The 22,838-nt window shown below is 41.0% G+C and overlaps 1 long non-coding RNA gene across 1 annotated transcript; it reads right to left on the bottom strand.

The window, feature by feature from the left end:
- Positions 1 to 18,570: 18,570 nt before the first annotated feature.
- LOC137500910 (uncharacterized) lies at positions 18,571 to 22,572 on the bottom strand. Its single transcript, XR_011018258.1, has 3 exons — positions 22,421 to 22,572; positions 20,566 to 20,687; positions 18,571 to 18,730 (listed from the first exon to the last, which is right to left on the bottom strand). It is a non-coding gene; the product is annotated as an uncharacterized lncRNA (long non-coding RNA).
- Positions 22,573 to 22,838: the final 266 nt, after the last annotated feature.

Genomic DNA, 22,838 nt, shown 5'->3' with positions numbered 1-22,838 from the left:
TTTTGCACCTGCAAATCATCTTAGGTAATGGCACCTTGTTTTGCTTCTTTACAATGAAAATGGATTCACTCGGTTTTGCTTTGCAATCAGAATTGGATACACATACTTTTGCACTTGTAGGCTGTTTTCCAGGTGCGTTTTAGAAGTGGCAGAAGCATTTTTGCTGTGTTTTGAGGACGTAATTAACATATATATTGTCTATGATGATGCTGGATTTAGAATGTTAGACTAGTAGTATTTCTTGTAATATTTCCTTTCCATGGAATTTCTTGTTGAACTCTTGTTTTTGTAGTTGTTGTTGGTAATCATGTTTTAATTTTACTTTATTATAACTTGTAATGTTAAGCTAATAGGCTTTCCTGCTATTGCTTATTTATTTTTCACGGCTGTGTGCAGTAGGACCAACCTATAGTATTACATATCTCGATAGCTGCAGTCGCTTAAGTGCGGCCAGTGTCCAGTATTCGGGAGATAGTAGGTTCGAACCCCACTGTCGGCAGTCCTGAAAATGGTTTTCCCATTTTCACACCAGGCAAATGCTGGGGCTGTACCTTAATTAAGGCCACGGCCGCTTCCTTCCCACTCCTAGGCCTTTCTTGTCCCATCGTCGCCATAAGACCTATCTGTGTCGGTGCGACGTAAAGCAACTAGCAAAAAACAAAAACAAAAAAGCAAACTATAGTATTGTAAGGCGTAGTGTTAAGCACTGGAAATGCTGAAGTTGTGTGTGAAATTGTATTTGATGATGCTGGATTATTTTCTTCCCATAGAATTGCTTGTTATACTGTAGTAGCAGTAGTGTCGTAGTTGTTGTTGATGGGTAATAATGTTTTAACTTTATTATCACACTACTGTAAGTGACCATTGCCACCGGGATATTTCCCGGTTGCGACATATTTGTTAATAAAATAATGTCGCAACACAGAGAACATAATGGTGGCAACAAGTTATGTTCGAGAAAAAGTGGATTTTTCTGCAGTTTGCTTGTGGACGCCTCAGACATAGAAAACAGTCGTTTCGGTTATGTCCGTGTTAAAACATAATAGTGGTTATGAACGCTGTCTGTCTTGAACGTTATCAGCTTACTACAGCCTCAGAGACGCCAGGAAGTCTCTAGGACGGAAAGCGATAGCCGAGACAGGCGTTCGAAAAGATATCACGTTTCCTTTCCTCACATACCGCACCTAGCACCCATATGAAATGATACCTGCTGGAAGAGGTTGCTGTCAACACATTAAGGCTCCTGCATGTTTGTGACGAACGGGGCCTGTATTCTTATGTAATCAATATTACATATTGCCTTCCTTTACTCGTAGACAACCGGAAATGAACATGTCGACGAATTGTGGTCTGTTTCATTTTACATATTTTTACACATTCTTACTAATATTAAATATTTTTACATATTTTGTGAAGCATGTAACATTTTTGTACATATCTATGTAATTATCAAAAACATTTAAAAATTGTGTCGGCTCTATTTAATTCTTTTTCCGGGTTGAATCGTGTTGTTGTTTTCTGTACATTCCGTGCAGCTTGCTGACGTTTCGAATGCATTGCAGTATTCTTTGTCAAGGCGACTGATCCGAGGTAATCAGTCTCCCAGGCAGCAATCACACCTTACAGCAGTTGCGAGTCCCTCTACTGCATACAACTGCACTAATCCTTTTTCAGAATCTCTGATGGCTAGGTGCCTTTCAATGGTCAAAGTTTCTAACAAACTCCATGCAGTCTTGGAATGAAATCTAGGTTATTCAAACTCTCTGTCTGTTTTCAAGAACGTTAGCGGCGAACAAGGAGAGCCCATTAACGATATTTCATCTTTTACCTATCAGAATATGCACAGGTGAGTTCCTGCGATGTTGAACGCTCTCGCAGCAATTTCAGCAATTTCGAGGAAGTTGGAAAATGGCTTGACGAATGGTTTGCAACAAAAGACAAGCAGATTTTCTGGCACGGTATTCATAACTTACCTGAAAGAAGCGCGAGGGTGTGGGGTATGGGGACTCCCCTATCTGCGTTGCGTTAAGTATTAACACCATCTGGCTTCCATCACCGCACGCCTGTCTGAAGTCCGTCATTAAGAATGCGCTCGATAAGTAATTCATCTTCTTACATTATCAAATACTACAAATTATGCTGCGTTCGTTGATTTCTTACTTGTAAATTTCTTGGGCTTGTGACGAATTATTATTATTATTATTATTATTATTATTATTATTATTATTATTATTACTCGACAATCGAAATTGTTGTGGGTTGATATCCAAAATTATGCAGGGAAATCGGTGAGAATATCCAGTTCTCAAGTTAGAACCCTGTAAGCTAAACTCCGCCTCCTGACAGGCATCAGTTGAGCGCAAGGTAGGTAGAGTATTCTACGCACCCTGAGTTGAGCATAGCGTCCTATCTCGCATTCGCTTCCACAACAGGGAGCGCAATTCCAAGGCCACGCTGTACTGAGAGCTCCCCCTCTCTTTACGCGTACTTATAGCTTCTGACTCCAAACTACCGGGCATAAAATCCAAATATTTCATAGAATGATGCGGAAAATGGCACATACAGTATATCTTGCTGGGTTTCATGACATGTCTATTAGCAGGGTATTGAAAGGTTTCAGTACAGACCTACGCCATTAGAAGCAGTTCCCGTTTCCCTGCACTTCCGAATTGTATCCCATTTGCGCCGATATGCACACTGGAAATTGTTAATTTTCTTCGCCACAACCCTCTCTATCAACTTAAGAGAAACGCGCCTGACAAAATGAGTCCACATTTTGGTACACGTTATTTCTGGCATAGACTTGTGAACTTTTGGTAGATACTTTTCATTAGTAAGGTAAAGGTTCCCCCCCCCCCCCAACCATCACGTAATTCCACATGTTCCTAATTTTAAGCAAAAAGTTTTTGGTATCCACGAAATTAGGGGACCTTACCTGTACAAATGAAAGAAATACTGTAATACGAACAAGAAATGCATCTCCGTTTTTCCCGTTTTCCTCCATTTCATCCAGACATGAGCCCTAGAGTATTAAACCATGTTTTATCTGCCTTGTAACATTATTGCACCTATGTAGGCTATTTTCTTAGTCTTTCAACGATTAACTTCGACCGAAAAAAGTCCTGTTTCTAAGGTTTTGAAATGGAAAGTACAACACCCCCCCCCCCCCTCAACCTCTTCATGTTCTTATGTCTATTTTAGGAAAAGATAGTGAGTCGGTCACTTCCAGATGCTTAAAAAAGAATATGAAAGGGGAGGGGAGGAGAGTTTTGACAGCTCCAAAATTCCCCCCCCCCCGCACACAGCGTTCGTCCTACGTCAAAATGTCCTACGACCTTTTTATGTTGAAAATGTTGTCTAGTTTCCTTATTCCTAGATATTATTTCCCAAATATGCACAAAAAATAGTTTTTCTAAAATCCACATTTTTTGTTCTTCAATTCAGCGACGATGGCGGAGGAGGGAATTCACAGTGGGAAGTTAAAAATTCCGATTCAGCGACCCAAGAAACTTAAAATAAGCCAATTTCCAAAAATACCATGAACTTTTTCCACGTAAGGTCTGTCTCTAATGCCGGGACTAATTCTCATATTTGACACCTGGAGCGTGAGACTTTGGGTCGGAGTACACAACTGGGAAGTAGGACCAGTACCGGTACCTCGCCCAGGTGACCTCACCTGCCATGCTGAACAAGGACCTTGTAGGGGGATGGGAAGATCGAAAGGGATAGAAAAGGAGAGAGAAGGAAGTGGCCGTGGCCTTGTGTTAGGTACCATTCCCAGCATTTGCCTGGAGGAGAAGTGGGAAACCACGGAGAACCACTTCGAGGATGGCTGAGGAGGGAATCGAACTCTCCCCTGTTCAGTTGACCTCCCGAGGCTGTGTGTATCCCGTTCCAGCCCTCGTACCACTTTTCAAATTTCGTGGCACAGCCGGGAATCCAACCGGGCCTCCGGGGGTGGGAGCTAATCACACCAAGCACCACAGTGACCGACCCATTATTATTATTATTATTATTATTATTATTATTATTATTATTATTATTATTATTATTATTATTATTATTACCGTGTTTTGGTGGATCAGCAGACGTGAAAGAAGGTTCGGGCTGGAATGGGTCTAACTACAAGTTCGAAAGATGAATTAAAATTTCAACAAAGGTTATATTTTCAAAACTTAACAATGGTAACATAGAATTTGAAAACATAACAAGTCAATAACAAGCCAAAATCAGATACAAAGAAATTACAAGTGTTAGGGGATTATTACAAGGTCCGAGCCCCACAATCACAATCCTTGAGCTATTAGCCCAACTTTACCAAGGTACAAAATCGAACAAAGGGGCAGAAAACCCCATCATGCCAAGGAGCACTTGCTCCAAATTACAATGTTAAGCCTCCTAGAGGCACACAGAAATCAAATTTAGGAAAAAGCAGACCCGCTCTGGAGAGGACTGGAGGCGTGAACTTGCACTCCTTTTAAAACCTAAATGGCTCTAGGCCGATACACAGGGGCTAATCCCAAGCTAGGGAGGTGACCCGTATAAGAAAACTTTAATAGGTACAATAAGGAAGCGTAGAAACGGTTATGAAAACGTAGTCACCTCAATTTCAAAATGAAGGGGAGCTCGAGAGGGAAAAGCACTCTCTATCCCCGCTTTACAGTTAAAGAGATTTGTAGTTTTTACATAGACAGAAGAGGAATTTACATTTTAAAAGTGGTAGGTTAAATATTAAAGGTTTCGAACCTTCCCCGAGAGTTAAACTGTTGAGCTAGCAAGAAATAAAGATGTTAAAAGGCCATTACCTTGTTGAAGATCTGCTGCTTGAAGAAAGAGGCGCTTCCCGCCCCCTACTACATATCCACACACAGAGTTAGATGTTATACGAGTGGCCCCGAGACAAGAAAATCAGCAGTTTTTATACCCTCGTGGAAAATTCGAGACCTTTCAAGAATGAGTACACACACACACCCTCAATTTTATTGGGTCGCTAAAGGTTATATATCACCTTCGAAGAAGAAAGACACTATTGGTCAAAAATTAATTAAAGAAATTCGGGATTGGCTGAGTTCAAAATTGGCGGACAGAAAGATTAATATTGCCAACCCAAAAAATAAAAGAACAAAATTTAGTAAAGACAAAACTTAAAAATACAAAATGTCTTCAAGAGAGTTCATTCCATTGCGCCAGAGTGTATTACCATAGTTTTTTTGGTAGAGACATCTGTTAGAGAATGTTCACACTTCTTGATAAATGAAAAACAAAAGCAAATCAGAAACACTCAGTGACCTCTTCTGATAACTAGTAGAGTTAGTTCAGTGGTTAAAGTTCCGGGTTTCTCCAGTAGAGAAGTTTCAATTGGCGCAAGCTTTGAACTTGCGTCGCGTAGAGGTGTACCGCCCGGTACAATTATTATTATTATTATTATTATTATTATTATTATTATTATTATTATTATTATTGGATTTACGCCTCACCACCTACTTTTACGGTTTTTCGGAGACGCCTGGATGCCGGAATTTTGTAGGAGTTCTTTACGTGCCAGTAAATCTACCGACACGGGGATAACGTATTTGAGCACCCTCAAATACCACTGGACTGAACGAGGATCGAACGTGATAAGTTGGGGTCAAAAGGCCAGCGCCTCAATCGTCTGAGCCACTCAGTCCGGCATTTTAATTATTATTATTAGGCCCTATTATTATTATTATTATTATTATTATTATTATTATTATTATTATTATTATTATTATTATTATTGGCTATGCAGTTGAGACTGTAGAGCCGTGCTAGGTGCACTAGTTAGAACAAGCGAAGTGTTCAACTCCTGGACAGATTTCCACTTCTGAAGAGGCACATGGCCCTGAGGTTCAGTCAGCCTGCTCCGAAAATGAGTACAGGTTAATTCCTGGGATGAAAGGTGACTAGGCGTAAAGCTAATCACTCTGTCCCACTTTGGATGAGGTTATCCGGCTATATGGTTGAGTGGTCAGCGTCTGGGCCTTCGGTACTCGGGGACCCGGGATGGATTCCCGGCTAGGTCAAGGAATTTTAATCCTAAACGGTTAGTTCCCTTGGCTCTGGGACTGGGTGTTTGTGCTGTTCATGACTTTTCTGCAACTCACACACACCACAAAACACTACCTCCAGGTGACGCCCACCATTACAAGGGCTGCGTGCACCACGCTAGCGATATTGTTATTAGTGCCGAAGTCTTTAGCCCGCCTGGTGGCCATGATCGTTAAGGTGTGAAGTTTATGCGGTCTGACACCGTGGTTAAGCTGTTCGAGCACCTTCGGTCGAAGAAATTTTCACCATCAGATTGTTGGACGGCAGGGTAGAGTAGGTGGTAGTATGCAATTTCTAACCTCTAGATTGCCTGCCAAAAGCCTGGATTAAATTCCACGCTCGTATGGAGTGAGGGCGTATGATGTTGTTGATGGTGATTCGTCCGTCGGATGGAGACGTTAACCCTTGACGAGGTTGATGTCAGGAAGGACATCCGGTTGTATAATACTCGCTACGCATATTCACCTTACTTCATTTAGTGTAAAATCCCGTAGAGAAATGGGAAAGAGCCTCCGTGGCTCAGGGGGCAGCACGCCGGGCTCCCACCGCTGGGTTCAGCGGAGGTGGGACAGATTTTTCTCCGGGCCTCCGGTTTTCCCTGTCATATCACATTCCAGCAACACTCTTCAATATAATTTCATTTCATCTGTCATTCGTTAATCATTATCCCAGAGGAGTGCGACAGGCTTCGGCAGCCGGCACAATTCCTATCCTCGCCGCCAGATGGGAGCTTCATTCATTCCATTCCTCACCCGGTCGAATGACTGGAAACAGGCTGTAGATTTTCAGAGAAATGGGACAAGGGTTTGGACATTCAGTACCGAAGCCTTTACCTTGTACTCCTCTAAGAGAACTCATGGCCTTCTTCGTGGTTTTTACTAGCTGCATTACCCGTCATTGACGGGACAATTAGATACATAGAATGTGCAAAGTATCTAACTCCCCATTTATCGGAGATAAGTGGCAGCAGAAGAGACCAACGACACCACAACAATGGTCAATGTAATGTTATTGTTGATCCGTTTTACGAGCTGTCCATAATGTAGGCATTCACATTTAGTTTTCTTTCGACCTTGGGATGTTAGACTCCCTCTTGTCTTATTCTTCAAGGATTTTTCCGTTACGAGTTTATCTAATTTTTTTCTAATCATCTCCACAATTTGTCCTGAAGATACAGACCGATGACCACGAGGCTTTAAACCATAAGAAATGACAAAAAACAACGCCAGTTAACACGATTAAACAACAGTTCCATGTTAACAATGCTTGTCGTTGATATGGTCTAAGCAACAATAGACAAAATTAATTAATTCTTCAGTCAAAGTCGCTACAATAAAACTGTATAGGACATAAATGATTCGAACTTGTATTCTCTATACCTTTTGTTGTGTAATAATTTTCGATAGGACCATTAACATAAGTATGTAAAAAATTAAATTTTAGCCACTACCATTTTATCTAGCGTGAATAAAAATGATTTATATCCTAGACTGTAGTGCCTTACGCCCATATCGATTTTTATTAAATTTTGTTCACCAATTTTCTCGTGGTTCGGCGTTGATATGGACTTAGCAACAAAAATCGATTTTCATAAATACCTTGTGATAGTAGCCTACATATATCACACCCTTGCACTGTATTCAGAAGTAAGGTATATTATTGTCCGTATTCGATTATTATTATTATTATTATAATTATTATTATTATTTTATTTCTATATTTATTCCTAATATTTTAATCTGGAAGGTCTCTCTATGAATGAGTAATTTGTTTTGTACAAACGGATGGGAAAACAGTGCTGTTTTAACTTGGAATCTTCGCGCTGAGTCCTACGGAATGACCCAGAGTCCGATGATGCGGCCTCGTTGTTGTTCTCATGGGATCCGGAAGAGGTTCAGGGCGTGGTCTTGACCAGTGGATCTTCTACTCGTGATTGGACGGCCAGGATCAATCTAGACGCATCAGGTGAGAGGAAGGGGGAAGCTGAGGCCCATATAGGCACGTGGTCGAACGGCAAAAAGGACTGGATTGGACTTCAAACTTTGGTGGTGGAGACTTGACTTCATACAGCGGAGGAGAGGAGATGTAACTTTTGTGGAACGTGGTCTTATTATGTTTGTGAAGTGTGGTACTAACCTACAACTGTGGAGTGCTTAGGCACCTGGTATTGTATCACTTGTGGCGGCTTGGTATTATATGTTTGTGAAAGCTATCCGGTACTGTATTTCAGACTTTTCATAATTTAGGTCCTGGAACAGCAATCGTGTGTTGCTCGAGTGAATGTACAAGTATTTTTTTTCTTGGCTCGCTCCGCAGCACCACTCAGAGCACGGCACGACTGACGCAATGACACTCCGTCGCTAGCCGGTATAATGCGGGCTTTTCCTCCCCACTACTCACGGCAATTCCCACTTACAGAAATCCATTTCTAGTGGAACTATTAGTCTAAAATCTACCTGGCATTACATTTGATGTTCAAAACGTAGCCCTTCAGCTGTAAAACACGCCTGACACCTAGTAAACAGGTTTGCAGACACACGGCGAATCTCAACCCGAAATAACTTGTGTAATGTTCTCTTGTAGTTCTTCTCTGGTGTGAGGGTTGTTCACATACACTTTACCCTTCAGCATCCCCCACATGTAATAATCATAGGGATTTAAGTCAGGAGATCTAGGGGGATAATTAACCACACGATCTTCGAAAACTTCCCGTATTACCTCCATAGACCGATTAGCAGTGTGTGCCGTCGCATTATCTTGCATAAAGTATCCATTACTCCTTTCTTCTTCCGTCAGCTCTTGAAAGAATGGTCTATATATCGATCAGCATTTATTGTTTCACGAAAAAATATAGGCCCTATAATTCTGCGAGCATTTATTGTGCTCCAAACTCCTAACTTTACATCATGAAGTGGACAGACATGCAGCTGGTGGGGATTTTCTGCACACCAGTAGCGATTGTTTTGACTATTTACGTAGCCACTTCAGTGTAGCCATGCTACATCACTATAAAATAAACGTTCTGGGTCAACATACCCATCGTGAACTGACTGAAGCAACCAGTTACAATACCGAACCCTAGCGAAACTGTCAGGTCCTCTTAAATATTGGGCAGGGGTGGGTTTGTACGGTTTTTCTTTTAACAGTTTTGTTGCTTTGTGGGTAGAAAATAATGGCACATTAGCTTGTTCGGCAAGACGCGACAGGGATTTTGTTGGAGTTCCTTCCAAGGGAATCGAAAGCGGCATTCTGTATAAGAAGAATGCTTCACATAGCACAACACAATGAATGCACGCTGTTCTACTGCATACATCACTCGTTAAAGACACGATTAGTATTCCTACAGAAACTTCGCTATTTTAAAGCGAACACATTGAACACGCAACCATTACCACAGATGTTGAACCATTATCGCTGCCGTACTGCATTAGTTCATCTTAGCCGGTCATGAAACAATATATCTATCGGCAAATGAGTCACCCGTCCGCGCTATCGCCTTCCGTGCGTGTTCCCCTGACACACGGAACGAGCTAAAAGAAGGGCCCTGTATCTTAACCAAGTGTTAGTCAGTGAACACAGTATTATAAGGTACAATATCCGTGTGATATGACAAATGCCAATAATGAGAATAATGAGCCAGTCACACTAACCACTACACCACAGAGGCGGACTCATATGAAGTTGTTGAGGTAAATACAATACATCGAAGCAGATGATTATCAGAACTATCCGAAGGAGTGAGGTAGGCCTGCTTTTGCGAAATTACTCGGAGTGGTAGAGCCTTTTCTAATAAGGCAAAATACAAACATGTGGACCTGTTTATCGGTGGCAGAGAGAGATTAGCGGTGACATTGTGGTATCTTGCAACTGGCATAAATTTCGAAGATTTAAAGTTTTCCGCTATAATGTCACCAGTTTCCATCAGTTCAGCAGTTGTGGAAACATGTGGAGTATTGTGTTACGTTTATTCTGGCAACGTTTCATATAGCTCGATAAACTTTTGCAATAGGCCTACTTGGCGGTTCCACAAGCACCTCTACTTGGCCTTGGTGAGAAACACATTTGTCGTCCATCGCTGCTCCGTTAATACTGACAGAAATAATGACGAGCGCAGCGCACTCACACGGTCAGTATTACTGTCAATATCCCCACCACTACAGTACTGACGCTCGCAGATCAGGAAATCCGGATCTACTTCAGTACTGGCCTTCATTCCTTCATTCCAGTCTACACTCGATCAGTATTACTGTCAATATTTTTCGGTACTGACAGTTTTATTGACCCTGTAGGGTCTGCTTTGTGTTATGTGTATTGTATAGTAAATTAGAATTTCTCGTCCGTTAGATAAACAATCGGTGTTAATAATTATTTACTTTTCATCTAACGAGAAATTTTACAAAATTAATGTAGAACTGAAAAGCCTAAGTTATTATCAATCAATCAATCAATCAATCAATCAATCAATCAATCAATCAATCAATCAATCAATCAATCAATCAATCAATCAATCAATCAATCAATCAATCACTATTGATCGGCATTTAGGGCAGTCGCCCAGGTGGCAGATTTGCTATCTGTTGGTTTCCTAGCCTTTCCTTAAATAATTTCAACGAAAATGGAAATTTATTGAACATCTCCCTTTGGAAGTTATTCCACTCCCTAACTCCCTTTCCTACAAACGAATACTTGCCTCATATGTCCTATTGAATTCCAACATTATCTTCACATTGTGATCTTTCCTACTTTTAAAGACACCAGGCTCACACTTACTCGTCTGCAGATGTCATTTCACACAATCTTTCCACTGACAGGTCGGATCATACCACACACAGACAGACAAAGAAGGAAGGAAAGAAAAACGAAAGAAAGAAAGAAAGAAAGAAAGAAAGAAAGAAAGAACAGTAACATTAAAATCAAATGTGTTTAAGACAGGACAATGGATGTTGTGAGATTTAGCAAGTAGGCACGAAACTGATCCCTCCATCATAAAACAGTACAAGCATTTGTTCTGTACACGTGACAAGAAGTTAATTATCTACTGAATGGAAAAGTTATGAACATGTTTATCGCTCCTTTGTCAGCAAGAGTGACTTTAAGCGTTAGTTTCTATAATGCTCGCACAAGCATATGTTCATTTCTGGGCTCAGTCAACACAACACAGCGCTTATCTTATTGGACTACACAACCTCAAGGTTACAGCAGAAGCGATGTAAATCTTATCCACATTAAAGGCTTGTCAACATTCACACTGAGAGCGGTAGAAACAACTTTGTTTATCAAATCTGGACTTCAGAAAGGAAAAGCCAGTTACTAACTTTTCTCTATTTAAGAGGAGAGCCCCTTGACTCCTTGGTTGAATGGTTGGCGTAGTGGGACTTCAGTTCAGAGGGTCCCGGATCCGTTTCTCGTTCGGACCGCATCTGATCGATTCCGCTAGCTCGGAGCTGGGTGTCCGAGTTGATTTTAACACACATCCTTATTTACATACTGGCAGGGCCAAATTTAACTACTCAACGTATCTGGGCCAAGATGATTTTGCGTCCCCGGTCCTTAAACTTCATAAGCCAAAATTGCATTTACTATTACAGTGGAACCTCGATATCTCGAATCAAGTTAAACTTTATTTCGAGTTATCGAAATTTTGAGATATAGAGAATAACTTTTCTGAGCATGTATGTATTTAGGGACTTATAATGAATACGTTATTTTTAACAGCATTTAAAAATATACAAACAAACTCTACTTTACGGCATCACTTTAATTATAACCCTTATCACAGTAACATTTTAGAAGACAGGATACAGTACATACAGTAGTGAAACAAGAAACATACACCGGTTAACACCTTTGGAAAAAATCCGTTAGTCTCTTCTATTTGTTATTGTTAACCTTTCCTCCCTTCACGTTGAAACTTCTCGTCAACACCACGCAGGCGAGATTCGTAAATGGAGCTTGTCATTCGCGACTTCAGGAGTTGCTTGTGTACGTGACCGGTAATTAATTCACACCCAAGAAACAGCGAGGTTTCGCCGATTTTCCAATTACTAGAAGTTATAGACCCAGCTCGATAGCTGCAGTCGCTTAAGTGCGGCCAATATCCAGTATTCGGAAGATAGTGGGTTCGAACCCCACTGTCGGCAGCCCTAAAGATGATATTCCGTGGTTTCCCATTTTCACACCAGGCAAATGCTGGGGCCGTACCTTAATTAAGGCCGCTTCCTTCCCAGTCCTAGACCCTTCCTGTTCCATCGTCGCCATAAGACCTATCTGTGTCGGTGCGACGTAAAGCCAATAGCAAAAAAAAAGTTTTAGTTTTTCGGTTCCCGTCATATTAGCTCCCAGCATCACTGTAACCCTTTCTTTCGTCACAAACCACAAACGCCACATTGCACAGTTAATGTTGCTCAAAATTCGAGTTACAGAGTATTTTTTGCTTCTAGGGAAGAATGTTTGTTTCGAGAAATCGAGAAATTCGTGTAACTGAATTTCGTGTAATAGAGAAATAACGTGAATAATAGGACAAACGGCCGACAAATTTAAGTTACTTCGAGGTACTGAAAGTTCGAGTAATGGAGGTAAGAGATATCGAGGTTCGACTGTATTTTTATTTAAGGAATAAAGTAATACAGTAGAATGCCTCCAAGGTAAAATATCAAACAGTAATACCATTAAATAATAATAATAATAATAATAATAATAATAATAATAATAATAATAATAATAATAATAATAATAATAATAATAATAATTGTACCGCCTGGTACACCTCTAAGCCGCATATTTGAATTTTCCGCCTTAAAATACTCCTCTACAGGAGAAACTCTGAACTTTAACAACTGTATCAACTCATAATTTATTTCAGAAGATGTCACTACCGTAAATTTTATGATTACGAAGTTGTCAGTACTGTGTGGAGTTCAACTTGTTTTGTTTTCTATTGATCTAGAAGTGTGGACATTCTCTGATAGATGTCTCTACAAAAAACTATGACCATGCACCCAGGTGCGAAGTTGAAGAACTTTATTTGAAGAAATTTTGAATTCATAAATTTGTTCTTTACTAAATTTCTTTCTTTTATTTGTGGGTTGGCAATATAAATCTTTTCTTTCCGCCAGTTTTGAACTTAGCCAATCCAGAATTTCTGTAATTAATTTTTGACCAATCGTGTCTTTCTTCTTCGATTTGGATGTGTAACTGTAAGATACCCAATAAACCACTGTGGGTGTGTCTTAATCTTCCCCGAGAGTATAGAAACTGCTGATTTTCCTGGCTCTCCGCCACTCGAACAACATCTAGCCTAGTGTATGGAAGTGTATCAGGAGGCGGGAAGCGCCTCTTTCATCCGGCAGCAGCTCTTCAACAAGGTAATGGCCACTTAACATCTTTATTTCTTGCTTTCTAGTTTAAACCGCGGAGAAGGTCCGAAACCTTTATTACGTAACCTATCTTGAAAACATGTAATTTGCCGTCGCTTTTGTAAAACTTCGCATATCTTTAATTGTAAATCGGGGATACAGAGTGCTTTACCCTCTCAAGCTCCCCTTCATTTTTGCCTTGAGGTGACTACGTTTTGGTAACTTTTTCTTCCTTAATGTATTCAATTTTCTTATACGAGTCACCTCCATAGTTTGGGAATAGCCCCTGGTTTATCGGCCTAGTGCCTCTTAGATTTTAAAAGATTTCATTTAGGAGTGCAAGTACACGCCTCCATTCTACTTGGTGTTGCGGGCCATTAACTTAACCTATTATTTTTCTACTAAGGCCCATTAGGTTGGGTACAAGATACCCCTGTTTCTTTGTAAGTGTGCCTTGAGGGCAGTTAATAGTAAAGTCCGTTGTGGCCTTTGATAGGCTTGAAAAATTGAAAGCGGGTCAGCTCTTTTTTGTATTTGGATATGTGCCTCTAGGAGGCCTGACAGTGCTAGGTGGGAGCAAGTACTCCAGGTTATTAGGAGTTTCTGCCCTTTGATAAATATGTGGTTGTGAGCTGAGAGCTCAGGAATTGTAAAAAGTGGAGCTTGAAGCCCAGATCGTTAAAGTGTCACTAAATCTTGGCTTTCCTGGTCTTGTACCTGATTTGTTGACTTCTTGTTATTTGTTGAATGTTTAAATTCTATGTCAAAATTGTTATGTTTTGCTAATTTCGAAAATATAACCTTTACTGCAATTTTAATCAATATCTCATCTTTGTAGTTCGACCCATTCCAGCCGCACCTTCTTTCACCTCTGCTGTTCCACGGGTATCCCCGTAATAATAATAATAATAATAATAATAATAATAATAATAATAATAATAATAATAATTCAGCTGAGAGAGCAGACGGCTGTCAACTCTGCACAATTCATTATCCCGTCTTTTAAATATTAATACGTAATCAAGATGAGAGTGGGAAAAAGACCTAGGCGAGTTAGCCGTGCTGTTAGGGGCGCGCAGCTGTGAGCTTGCATCCGGGAGATAGTGGTTTCGAATCCCACTGTCGGCAGCCTTGAGGATGGTTTTCCGTGGTTTCCAATTTTCACACCAGGCAAATGCTGGGGCTGTTCCCTAATAAGGCCACGGCCGCTTCCTTCCCACTCCTAGGTCTTTCCTGTCCCATCGTCGCTATATGACCTATCTGTGTCGGTGCGTCGTAAAGCAAGGAAAAAAAAAAAGTAAATTTTCATGTTCAATTAACCGTTGCTTTCCGTGCTTCCAATAAATGAAGCTAGTTGTTGCAAATTGGAATGTCCCTCAAAAAGCTTACAAGGAGTACAAAAACAGATCGTTGGCTGCAGGAATAAACTAGAGATACTCATTTAAAAGTTTCCTTTCAAACATCACTTTTCTCAGAAATCGCTAATTGTGTGGATATATCCGCATAGAATTACATAAATTGTCGTGGTTCTGTTTCACTCCAGTTTTCGCACCATTAGTAACATTATTCGAAAGCTAAAAATAAGGGTAACCGTTTGGTTTAAAAATATCTTCTCTTGGTACTAGATCGTCTTCACGAATTTCACTTATAGTTCCATAACTAAAACTGAGCATACAGTACACTCATCAAAGGTTTCTGTGCTGGTACCATCATTTTTATTTTCGTCATTGCACGAGAGAAAGTAGTTTGAGTTATAGTTTGGATGCTGTGGGAAAACAAGTCTAATTTTGGCGTCTGAGACACAATTCACTTTCCCTCCACTTCTCCTCTTCTGCTAATCTGCGTAATCATTTTCGACCATCCATGCTGTGGATCAGGGTACGAAATCACGGGGGCGGGGGGTTTTAATTTATTTATTATTTATTTTATGGATTTGTATGTGGCGAAATTAGGGTTCGGGGCCCTCTCAGTTAATTTCCCCCCCCCCCCCACTAAAATTGGCTAGGGTTTTTTTTTTCATTATAAAACGAGGAAAATATCACACATATCTTAGACGTGAAGCTTCCACGGCGTGTAGAATTTTTTAGTTTATTTTCTGGTTGAACCGTGTTGTTGTTGTCTGTACGTCACGTACAGTTTGCCGACGTTTCGAGTACATTGCAGTTTTCTTTGTCAAGGCGACTAAAATACCCTTACTCGATCCGAGGCAATCAATCTCCCAGGCAGCAATCACGCTAATACATAAGGGTACTTCAGTCGACTTGACCAAGAATACTGCAATGTATTCGAAACGTCGGCGAACTGTACGTAATGTACAGAAAACAACAACACGGTTCAATCCGAAAAATAAACTAAATAATGTAACACATATATTACTGAAATCAATATTTTTCTCATTTTCATAAAAATATCAACAATAATACACATAAGATAGAAATAATAGACTGACTGCCAGACATTGAGCAATAAAACAACGCAGCGGTGACAACTCCGCACATGCAGCCTATTTTTCATGTTTCACTCTGGCAAGTCCATCTGAAACACGGCAATATCATCCTTGTTATAACAACAGAATTCAAACAAAAACATTTTAAATTTCATTTTTCAGGGGGAGGGGGTAATTTACTCACAAAGGAATTACATACCCCTTCCCCGGCCGGGTACTGATTGAAATAAACATTAGTAATTAAGCTCTATGATCCTTCTTCCCCCAACCATGTTTTTCCTATTTCGCACTGTGCTGTGTATGTAACATGGAAAACACATAATAAAACTCTCACAAAATGAATAAAAATAGCTATCCCTTTCACAGACTTCCGCGGAATTCTTGGTATTCTGAGAAATTAGCGGCCTTTCAAATTCACTCGACACCACGCGTTTGTCTCTAGGTGGCGTTGATTCACCGCCCGCTTGAGTAAGTTGCAGTCATCTTGATACTCGTACGCAGAACCGAGGGGGCTGAGTTTCAACATTGTAGTGGTATTTATAATAATATTACCGACAGCTTTCACATAAGATGAACGAAAATTTCGTTATTCATGTCCGGAGGTTTCGCTTTTAAATACTACGAAAGTGCGCGCATTCTAAAAACTCGTTTTCAAACGAGCATTTTGCGAGCCGAGCGGCTCATGGAAAACATTACATGTCTGAGCAGCTCGCGAGCACTGCTTGAGCCATTTGCTCGCCATTTGCGAGCAGGATCAGCCTGTGAATTCCATGCAAAGATGTCTTCTGAGCATGAAACTCTGCTTGCTGTGATGGTAGCAAGTGGCGCAGTTATGATTATAGCCTATTTAAATAAGCAGAAGGAACCTCGTCGGTAATGGTGCACTGAGCTGTACAAAAAGCGGAGTGGGTCCGAATTAATGTTGGACATGAAGTTCTAGAGCTTTAGTGGTCAATATAAAAATTTTACCAGGATGTCACCTACCAATTTTGATAATTTACTGAACAGAATAGGTCACAACATTTCAAGATTTCTGCTCAAGACAGGTTGGTACTTAAGTTTCCTTAATTTTTTAACAAATATATAAAATAATTTTTTTAGGTCATATATTTTTGAACCACGTTCGCTTTTTTGTTATAGTACCTACGTATTTATAGTTATCTTTTTTACTTTTTCAGTAATTGATTTAGGCCCGATTGTATAAAACAGTTGATCCTAGATCAAGGCGTAAAACTGATTCTAGATCACGTTGATCCTCAAATTTGTGTTGTATAAACGTCGATCCGAGATCATTTTTCCTTAATCACGAATCAAAATTGATCCAACGATTTCCTTGGATCAAGCCTTGTGATCCGGATCAAGTAGTGTTCTTGTACCGGTGTTGTAGGCCGCATTTATCAACGTGAAAAGAAGAGGGCTTTTGTAGTGCAAAATAGTGCCGTAACAATAATCATGGTAAGAAAAAAAAAGATGTTCTGCATTTTACCGGTATTTAATCTGATGAAGGGATTTTTATCGCGATTCTGTCTTTGAATTACAGATGTCTGACTTCTCCGATTTTTCTTCAGATGACGATAATGAAGAATTTCGGCGGTCTCTCCGAGTATTCCAAGAAAGAGGAAACCCATTCTTGGAACTTAGCGACAACGCTTTTAAGATGAGATTCCGTCTAACCAAACACACTGTTGAGTTTATTGAAGGTAGACTTCGAGACTCTCTAATGAGACAAACGAATAGAAACCAGCCACTTACTCCAATGTTCCAGATTCTATTGACTCTGCGATTTTACGCGACAGGGAGTTTTCAAATCGTATTCAAAATTGATAAAGCTACGGTTTGTCGAGTCATCCATAAAGTAACGCGAGAAATTGCTGCGTTGAGACCTCAATTTATCAATATGCCGACTGACCAGAGAGAAGCAAGGAGAATCATGCGTAATTTCTATGACACAGCTCATTTTCCAGGAATTCTTGGCGCTATAGACTGTACGCATGTGCCTATCATATCGCCAGGGGGTAACAACGCCGAAGTGTTCAGGAACAGGCACGGATGGTTCTCCTTGAATGTACAGGTTATATGTGATGCTAATCTGCGTTGTCTAGACATAGTAGCAAGGTGGCCTGGATCTGCACATGACAGTAATATATTCGATAACTCTAGAATTCATGCTCGGTTTGAGGCGGGGGAAATGCCCAAAGGATTTCTTCTCGGAGACAGTGCCTACCGTTGCTGCGAGTACCTTCTCACTCCAGTATTACACGAAGCGACACCTGCAGAGATGGCATATAACAGAGCTCATAAGAGATCGCGATCCACAATTGAAAGAACTTTCGGGCTAGTTACAAGACGATTTCCCTGCTTGAAGACGGGTCTTCGAGTGAAATTACTTCGGGTTCCTCCTATTATAGTGGCAACGATTGTCCTACATAACATGGCCTTAGATTCCATAGATGGTGAACCTGAAGTAGAAGGAGATATTTTTGCAGGAAGAAGAGTTTTCGAGGAACTTCCTGTCTTCGAGGAAGCTGGGATGAATGGAGGAAATACTGCTGTTAGGAATGAAATAATTAACAACGTGTTCAGGTATGTTTTTAATATTTCTAAGTACTAACAAGACTGTACATTTGTATTAACAAGAATGCTCATTTGCTTTGGCTTTAGCCTCCGCTAGCTCATAATTTTTTAATTTCCTGGTCTAGTTTGAGATTTTCCATTTTTTAGCGTGTTCTGCCTCTAGACATTCCAGTCTTCTCTTGTAGAAGTTGTCCCTTAAACTTCCCTCAGCTTCAGCTCTTCTCTTTTTAGGAGGTGAAGTTCGGCTGCTGGGGCCAGGACTGACATCTGTATCTGGTACTTGTTCCTAAAATCAGTCAGTCAGAATTGAAATACGAGAATGTGATGATAAAGAAGAAGAAGAAGAAGAAGAAGAAGAACGGCCGTGCTGTAAAAGCTAGTCGAATAGTAATAAGGAACAGTTAAGCGTGTGAAAAGTATATTTGATTTATGGCCGGTTTCTGGAATGACAGTTATCTATAGATGAGTAGTTATCAGTGACCGAACATGGTGATACATTTAAAATGAGTTTCCGAAACAACAGTTATCGGCTTATTCACAGTTATCTGTGCAAAGACTGGTAACTGCAGCTAGTGCTGTAGATACCTCTGTGCTAGAACTGATCCCAGCAAATTAGTTTCGTAAACATTAGTGATAATGAACTGACTATACTATATTTACAGTCATTCATTCTAGTTTTAACGTGCTTGGGTGTGCTAGAGTTTACAATATTTCGGTACGTAGGTTTACTTCCACGTTATCACTGGCTTAGTAACTGATTCCACCTGTATGGTGTCATCTGTCCCAGCTGTTTCGATTACAATCACCTCGGAGCATGACGCTCCTACTGTAGATAAATATTCTAACACGGGAAATGAATCGTCAAATAAAATGGAACTCAAATCAAACGGATTTTCACCAGGCTCAAATTTATCTTTCAGTGCAACTATAATGTTAAAAATTTCTTTCATCAGGCTTTGAACCACGAGTCTCACCAACAGTTCGTGAACACCCAATCTGAAATTAGGGAGTATTTACCATTAGCATTTACATTTGTACTAAATGATTTCTTAGGTACCGGTATGCACTTACTATAAGTCTGCTGAATAATAAATAGTCTACCGATTTTTGTTGATTTTTTAATGTTGTTATATCTTTTAACCGGTGACGTGAGGTCTGATAGACTCCCAATAAACATAAAACATCTGGACTTCTTTAATTAAAAATCTCGCAGGGAGCTGTAGTTTATGTTAGCTTCTTATCTGCAGTTGCGAGAGTATTTTTGTCAATGCCCTGGTGCGTGGTCAGTGTAAGTAAAACTTCTCAAGTGACTAGTCCGTTGCAGTTATAAGAAATACAAATCCTCAGTTCGAAGAGTACATTACGGAAATACTAATGAAAAATGTAGTGGTACCGGTATCTATTTTGTTTTGGCTATTGAAGATTGCAGTTTGTAACGCGTTCGTATTGTTCAAGTTGTGCCGTGAAAGCCCAGAAGAAATGGAATTCTTGAAGAGTTTGGCATCTGATCAGGTGAAATTACATGCACTTTTTTTCATTTATATTATTATTGTTTACGCTTGTGTTCTGGATCAGAGAAAAGTGATCTGTTTGGTAATCGCGGTGTATTTCTATAATTTTAGTGACGGCAACGCATCTAGGTGAAATTTAAGACTATATATGCGTACTGTGAATTAGAAAGAAGGGGAAATATAACTAGTTTTTGCGTTATTAGATCAGATATATTCTTATTATGAGAGATTATTACATGCTGAATCAGATTGATTGAAATGACTGTGTAGATATTTGCCAACCAGTTCTCATTATAGGAAACTTCTGCTAGTAAAAGTAACTAGATATTACCAAAATTACCCTAAAACCTTTTGCGTAGATACATCTATTGGAGGACGAGAAATACTAAACATGACGATATCTGTACTGTTCATTACCAGGGCTTATTAATATGGATTTAAGTTTCCAGAAACACACTAAAGTTAACAGCGCAGTTAGTTACAAGCACATTTAGGTAACTCATAGGGAAATGTAGTGTACCAGAAACCGGCCATTATATGTAATATCTATCTGAATTAACACCCTTAAGTTTTTTGCAACATACAGTAGTCACGCAACTTGATACATTACCATGTTGTAAGAAACCCCACTGACAGCTATTTCCTCCACGAAAGCAACGGATTGACATTGTGATTCGTTCACTGCAGTTTCCATTGCAAGTGCAGGATCCTCCACATCACATTCACGTACATCTAAATAATAAAATTAGACATTATGTACTTCCATAGTAAATGTGCACTGTATTTAGTTAACCTGTCATTCGTCAACAAGGGGTAGTTTATAATTTTTATTGGAGTTACTGATGACCGATTAATTAAGGGAAAGGGCTTATCGCAATATTTACTAGAACGAAAAACAAACTAACATCAGACATAGTCCTGTGTATCGGTAATTAATTTACAATGCCTTATGCTTGTGAAAAGCGTAGCTCTGTATGAGTCTACACTTCGAAAATCCTGTACCGGTATTCCTAATTACACTGACTGACAGAGCAAATGCAACACCAAGAAGGAGTGGTTCGAAAGGGATGAAAGTTGGGGAAAAAACAGAGACGGCACGGACGAATAATTGATGTTTATTTCAAACCGATATGCAGGTTACACAATGCGCACGGCATCGACTCAGTAGGATGTAGGACCACCGCGAGCGGCGATGCACGCAGAAACACGTCGAGGTACAGAGTCAATAAGAGTGCGGATGGTGTTCTGAGGGATGGTTCTCCATTCTCTGTCAACCAATTGCCACAGTTGGTCGTCCGTACGAGGCTGGGGCAGAGTTTGCAAACGGAGTCCAATGAGATCCCACACGTGTTTGATTGGTGAGAGATCCGGAGAGTGCGCTGGCCACGGAAGCATCTGTACACCTCGTAGAGCCTGTTGGGAGATGCGAGCAGTGTGTGGGCGGGCATTATCCTGCTGAAACAGAGCATTGGGCAGCCCCTGAAGGTACGGGAGTGCCACCGGCCGCAGCACATGCTGCACGTAGCGGTGGGCATTTAACGTGCCTTGAATACGCACTAGAGGTGACGTGGAATCATACGCAATAGCGCCCCAAACCATGATGCCGCGTTGTCTAGCGGTAGGGCGCTCCACAGTTACTGCCGGATTTGACCTTTCTCCACGCCGACGCCACACTCGTCTGCGGTGACTATCACTGACAGAACAGAAGCGTGACTCATCGGAGAACACGACGTTCCGCCATTCCCTCATCCAAGTCGCTCTAGCCCGGCACCATGCCAGGCGTGCACGTCTATGCTGTGGAGTCAATGGTAGTCTTCTGAGCGGACGCCGGGAGTGCAGGCCTCCTTCAACCAATCGACAGGAAATTGTTCTGGTCGATATTGGAACAGCCAGGGTGTCTTGCACATGCTGAAGAATGGCGGTTGACGTGGCGTGCGGGGCTGCCACCGCTTGGCGGCGATGCGCCGATCCTCGCGTGCTGACGTCACTCGGGCTGCGCCTGGACCCCTCGCACGTGCCACATGTCCCTGCGCCAACCATCTTCGCCACAGGCGCTGCACCGTGGACACATCCCTATGGGTATCGGCTGCGATTTGACGAAGCGACCAACCTGCCCTTCTCAGCCCGATCACCATACCCCTCGTAAAGTCGTCTGTCTGCTGGAAATGCCTCTGTTGACGGCGGCCTGGCATTCTTAGCTAAACACGTGTCCTGTGGCACACGACAACACGTTCTACAATGACTGTCGGCTGAGAAATCACGGTACGAAGTGGGCCATTCGCCAACGCCGTGTCCCATTTATCGTTCGCTACGTGCGCAGCACAGCGGCGCATTTCACATCATGAGCATACCTTAGTGACGTCAGTCTACCCTGCAATTGGCATAAAGTTCTGACCACTCCTTCTTGGTGTTGCATTTGCTCTGTCAGTCAGTGTATTTATATCAGGATTTCAAGGTTAACTTACCAAAAATAACTTCTTGGTGGAAGTTCGCATCGCAATCGGACTCGCAGGCTAGTGGAAGGAATTGGGGTTTTAATGCTGCTACGAGTTTCCGTCCAGTTTCATCCACCGTAGCTTGTACGAATGGACCTCCGCCTGTTTTATGAATGCTGACCTAGTAAGAATGTACAGTTGGTTAAGTACGATACTCCGAAGTCTCAACTAGTGATTAATACGCAAATATGTATTTATTTACTTACTTTATCGTCTGCAGCCGACTTCTTCGTTCGTCGTTTTACATTCTTGTAACAACTGCAATGTTTTCCAATCTCGTCGCGCCACATTTGCGTGGGAATTGAAGTCTGAAGCTAGTGCTTTCCAGGCGTTTTCCTTCTCTTTCGTACTTACAGCATCAGTCTTTTTTATTTTCAATCGTATTCTT

The sequence above is a fragment of the Anabrus simplex genome, chromosome 1, assembly GCF_040414725.1.
Source record: "Anabrus simplex isolate iqAnaSimp1 chromosome 1, ASM4041472v1, whole genome shotgun sequence".
Lineage (NCBI taxonomy): Eukaryota > Metazoa > Arthropoda > Insecta > Orthoptera > Tettigoniidae > Anabrus > Anabrus simplex.
The sequence above is the reverse complement of the archived record's forward strand: the minus strand, read 5'-3'. Positions and strand labels throughout refer to the sequence as shown.